We start from the raw sequence: 6,000 nt of genomic DNA on the forward strand, positions 1-6,000 counted from the left end.
ATGCCTTAAGGTATCACCTGTGAGGAGCCCTCCTGGTCAAAGTGTTCTACACTGACCCTACTTTGGTAGTCTCACAGATAGGTTACTGCATCCATAAGATCATTCAGGCATCCTTCATGTGTCTTTGTACTTGTCCTGGAGGGACGTTCAGGATGAAGCAGCTACAGAAAGTGCACAGAGCAGGCACCAGGACTCTGCAGAGAGTTACTGGTCCTGCAGGAGAGAAGTATGTGTTTCTGATTATAACAGTTTTGACCTCAGCAAGTCCTCCATCTGGAAAAACCCTTTCAAAAGTTAAATAGTCTGTGACTTTTTTTGTGTCTAGCAGCAGTAGAATTGGTTTGTTTATAACAGTACATCCTCTGAGGTTTTTATCAGGTATTTTTCCCCACGAAAATGTGGGGTATTGCTTGAGGAACCTAAACTATGCTGAACTTCACTGAAGTGGTGGAATCACTGTCTCTGGAAGTGTTCAAAAGGTGTGGATGTGGCATCTGGGCTACTGGGATAATGGCTGGAGTCTGATCTTAGAGTTCTTTTCCAATGCTAATGGTTCTATGATACATATTTCTAAGTGGGTAAAGTTTTCTGGTGGAGTCTTATTTCACTATTTATAATAGCATTTCTGATCTGAGGGGATTTCTTCTTGGCATTGTAGCACTGGCATATAGGTGTCACTCAGGTCTGCTTTGTCTGCTGTAATTCTAGTGCATGATGACACTAGTTCTCACACAGTCATTCAGACTTGCATTATTGCTGTTTCTCACCAATGTGGGGCAGATGCATAGGATTGTGCCAGTGTTCTTCCTAGAGTGTTTCTTTGTTCTGGACAAGCAAGAAAGCAGATTAGAAGTTGAAATTACTTGAAAGTAATTTGGTTTCTTGTACACAGCAGAAAAACTTTCCTGACTTTACAGCAAGAGCTCACTCTAAGTCAATATTCATATCATCTTTCATGTTGGAAGTGTAAAATCATGTTGTAATGCTCAAAAGATGTAGTTACTGAAGATAGTCAAAACATTGGCCGAAGAATATGCAAACAGGTTGTTCTAGTTCCTGACGTGCTGTCTACTACTAGGAAAGTTTGTTCCCCCAAACACTCAGCTCTTTACAGAAGACACAAGCAGGTGACACAGGGAGAACACACCACATGTGTGGAACAAATTATTGCAAGTGGACCTGATAACATTCAGGTCACTGAGTTAAGTCCTCTGTTGCCATGGAACTGCCTGATTTAACTTCGTAAAATCATCTGTCTTTTAATATTGCTTGGCGGGATCAATAGATTTGATAATGTATCCAGTAATGCAGTATTGGTGGAACTTCATCCTTCCAGAGGGTTTCAGGCCACTTTAGCCAGATTGGCCCTGTTAGGCAAGACTATCCATAATCATCATAATGGATGTTGACAGGAAAGCAGGTTTTGAAGTTTCTCGTCTTCGAATGGATGAAAATAATATGATTTTGTAAGAGTAGTATGAAAAGAAAGGCCAGTGTGAAATGGAAGTGTCTTGATTAGTGACTCACAATGGTACCTGGATCAGAAAATCTTCATTGCATTGTCTCTCACATGCAGCCTGCCAAAAACTGGTTTGCTGATCATGACATGAGCAGCAGGCTTAAGCTGGCTGACTAGGACAGCGTGTTCAGGGTGAGTTCCTGTGCTTCCCTTTTGGTGGGTTTGATGGTGTAAGGTGATAACTTCAGCTCTGCAGTCCTGGGGACATGGATTTGGGATGTTATGTGCTCAGGTATGCTGGCCATCTGAGAATTGGGCATCATCCACCAAGATCCCATTTTCAAAAATACACATTAATATTTTCTTCAATGGGGAGGAAGATTGCAGAAAAGCAAGCATGGATTACAAGTAAATTCAATGCCAGAGTAACTTTACGATAGTGACTTCTGAATTATTTTCAGTGCCTCCAACTTTCTGCTTTTTACCAGTGCATATTTTCATTCCACATGAACTTTTACAGCGTTATAGTGCCTCAGCATCCAGACTGCCTGAAGGCAGGAACAGATGCAGAACTGAAGTGTCTTAGAGAAGCACATTGAGTCCTCTACTGTAGCAGGCAACCAAGCTACATTGTCAAATGTAATTTGTAAAAATTATTAAGATAAAGCTCAGTAAATGCATGTTGTTGACCCCTGCAACTTCTGTTTGAAAAACTGTTGCAAAACCACTTGCCTCTGTATTTTGGGCTAATATTTCTAACGCTTGTTGATCATTAGAATGGGAGCGGCTAATTCTGTTCTGTTCTATTCTGTCAAGAACAGACTTACAAAGAAACAAAAATTACTTTTGACTTGCAAATTTCTCCCTATTAGCTACAGTTCATGGACTTAATACTCTTCAGGGATTTTCTTTTATATTGTGCATGTATTTCAGGGTTTTTTCGCATACTTTTTTATATTTTAAAATGAACTTAGCATTTGTGGGCAGGATGTTTGGAGACGCTACTTGTATTTTTTTCTTCCCTCTGTCAAATTGTATTTCATTTCCCACAGTGTTGTAGATGCCAAGTAGAACAAAGCTGAAGGTTCCCTATTATGATTTTGTTTGATCTACTGCAAATTAATTTACAGACTCAGTGATAGCTGCTGGGAAATGAAGGATTGGTTTTGTTTGGTCAGTGAAGATGACAGGCATGGATCAAATAAGGGTTAACAATAATGCACTTGAACAGGTTGAATCGGAAGATAATGCGTGCATTGAATTTGATTGCAACATACATGTCCATGGAAAAGTTTTTTGTTTAAAAGAAATCAAGGCTGTGGTTTAATTATCAAAGCAAAACAAGAGACATAAAGAGCTACATGTTTCTGATACTGCTTTTTTCAAAATAGCTCCCTTCACACAGTTATCTACATGTTTAATTTCCATGCATAATAGCAACAGTTATTGTTGTCATTTGTTACGAGAGATTAACAGATAGCAAGTACAAACAAACGCAAATAAGACCTGAATAGAGAGGTGACAAAGAAGAAAAGACCTCTTTGCTATTAATTATAACTGGTGGGAAGTCTATACAAATGACATTAACTGTTTTCTGTATGAATTGAAGTGACATCCAGTTTGTTAGTATCAACTCAACACGTTTGGGCATTTTATTGTAGGCAATAACTTTGATTATTGCCTGTAATAATAATTTGATAATTTGATAATTATTTCTTAGTAGCTGAAAACAAGGATAATAGTAAGCTGTTGGATTTAAGTGGTTATTTTTATCTGTGAGGTATGGTTTTTAGTTTAATCAGGGGAGTTTCAGTCTTTTTTCACCTGTTTTTTGTGACCAACAGAGCCTGCCAGTGCTTTCTTCAAGTGACTGCATTAGATTGAAACAGTTGCATAAAGAAACTTGCTTCAAATGTCATTATCCAGTGGTAGTTTGAGAGGACTATGCATTCCCTTATAAGACCGTAGAAGCTGTACCCTGTGAGTGGTGTAGTCCTTTGTTTCATAATTGTTCGCTAAAAAGGCCAATAGGTGGCAGAAAACACAGTTACTTTTATCATGCATTATTTTCATGGTTGTCTATTTTTGTGTATTCTGTTCAGCTGAAGCTGGGATGCTGCTCCCATTCCAGGCTTTGTTTTTTCAGTTGCACTTACATTCCCTAACAAAATACCTTACTATCTGGCAGTTTCCATTATTTGTTTTTCTAATATAACAAATTGTTTCAAAGTTCGGATGTAGTCATTTAATATGTTTTGAGTCATGAATGTTCTCTTTGTGCACACAGAGTATTTTCATAGTTACAGCTGAAACAATGATGCTCTTCAACAGGAGGGTTTTGGAATGGGTGAGGACACCCTCCACACCTCCTGCCTGACTGTGTATTTTAAGGTGCTGTTTATGTCAGATTGCTGCCACACGTTTCATAGGAGGTAGAGATGCCACATAATAAATAAATTTTCAAACAGAGCATGTCTTCTGTCTCTAAAAAGTAACTTAATGCAAGATCTGTGAGAATTCATTATCCTTACAAAAATGTTTTTGTGTTTACCCCCACAGTGGCTCTAATGATTTTTTTGGCACTCATGTAGGTGAGTGCCTGAAGATCTCAATGTTATCCTTGAGTAGCTTTTTTTGGTATAAGGTTATTAAATGTCTGTTTAAACTGAGTTATTTAATCAGTGTGAGACAACAAATAAACACCTTCCTCTGTTAGAGATAAATCTTAAGTTCATTTGCAAAACCAAAGCCAAGGCCTGTCTTTTTCACTTGAGGCTCATTTGTGCCTGCTGACTTCAGAAGACGGGTCAGCTGTCTGTGGGTCAGGCCCTAATTTAGGATTTCTCACAGTCAACCATGTGTTGATGATGATCCTGGTGAGTAGTGTCTTATGTTGCTAACATCAGTCCTGAAGTATTTGTCATAAATAAATTGTGTATGACAAAGAAGGTGGTACTAGGACTGCTAGGGCAACAGTTGTGCAAGAGAGCAAATCACAGGTTTTTGAATTAATGACATTTTCTCATTGTGCAGTTTTAAATGTCATGATTTACATTGCTGATCTACATAACAAATAAAGTTCACACTTGGTGGTCAGATACACAGATCATACTGTTTCCAAAACCTCTTACTTTATTATGAGGGTCTATAGCAGGGAGGATTTCCCCATCCCAAAATCTACTAGGTGAATTGCTTTTGTAAATGCTTTTTTCTTCCTCCATTTACTATAAATTGATCATAGGGTAAACTAAAGGATAGGCTTTAACTTCTTTTCAGGAGCAACAAAATTTTGGAAACGAGCAAAAATAACCAGTCACTATTCCCAGCGAAGACATCACCAGCCAATAGTCTGAAATGCAGAGTTTGACAGGACTGAGCTTCTCAGGGTGGTAAAAGTAGGAACTGCTTAAGAAGAGTTGCAGGAAGACTAAGTTGACTTCTCATTTAACAATAGAATCTTAAATGCTCTGCCAAGTAAGGTGAAGTGAGGAAATGCTAAAAACCCAATCTTGATTTTGTGTCCAATGTATGTATTGACCTAGTAGGGAAGAATAAAATTATAATTCTTGAAAAATAATAATTATCTTTCTGGAAATGGCTGTTCAATGCCCAAATGCTCAATAGTGTGCTCTAGGCAGACAGAAATTGAGGAGAAAAAGGAGCAGAGAACAAGATGGTAAATAACATTTTGTTTTTGTATGAATTCACGTTCATCAGTATCCTGAATACAGTGTGCAGTACTGGTTTCATCTCCCTCCCTACTTGTCCCATTTTCCCTCTCTCCCTCATTTCCAAAAAGACCTGGGAGAAATTCAGAGGAAAGCAACAAAGATTTGGAGTGGTTTCCAGGCAAGGAACAACCAAGTAAATTAGGACTGTAGTTTGGAAAAGACTTTGATTGAAGGTGATGTGATGGAGGTCTATAAAATCATGAGTGGCACAAAGAAGGTGAATGCAGAATGATTTTTCCTAGTCTTCCCTGATGCAAGAACTAGAAAGCATTAAAAGAGAAGCTGTATGTGTGTGTTCAAGAAAAATAAAGTACTTTTCCATATAGTTTATAGTTGTTCTGCAGGTTGTTGCAGATACTAGAAGTTTACATGTGTGTGAAAAGCATCTGAAGTTCATTGGGGTCATTAATGCATCCTTAATGTATTAATTCAGTCACCACTGAGTATAGAGACAGTAATTCAGGTGGTCCTTGAGCTATTTCCAAAAGCTGGGAGAATCTTTGGAATAGTTTTACCATGTCCTTTCTCTTTTGCCCTTCCTTAAGTATCTTCTATTGATTCTTAAGGATGAGGTGTGGCATTGTTTTTAGCCTGTGGTTGAACCTGGCACAAAAATTCATCCTTACCAGTCCTAGAATCATGCCTTCTTGCATACTCTTAAGAGAAGCCTTTTGCCTTGTCTCCCTGAGCTGATACAGAGCAAAGTGGCTCAGATTTTATTTTATTTTAACTCAGCAAAATGTCAGTTTTTCCTAAATGAATCAGTTTGTGTAGAAGTCTTGGAAGCTTTCTAAACAAAAAAAGGAAAAG

At 38.1% G+C, this 6,000-nt stretch overlaps 1 protein-coding gene across 2 annotated transcripts in view; it reads left to right on the forward strand.

Annotated features, from left to right (window-relative positions):
• POLA1 (DNA polymerase alpha 1, catalytic subunit) overlaps positions 1–6,000 on the forward strand; it is a 185,057-nt gene that overhangs the window by 117,659 nt on the left and 61,398 nt on the right. The window lies entirely within an intron of this gene.

The sequence above is a fragment of the Catharus ustulatus genome, chromosome 2, assembly GCF_009819885.2.
Source record: "Catharus ustulatus isolate bCatUst1 chromosome 2, bCatUst1.pri.v2, whole genome shotgun sequence".
Classification (NCBI taxonomy): domain Eukaryota; kingdom Metazoa; phylum Chordata; class Aves; order Passeriformes; family Turdidae; genus Catharus; species Catharus ustulatus.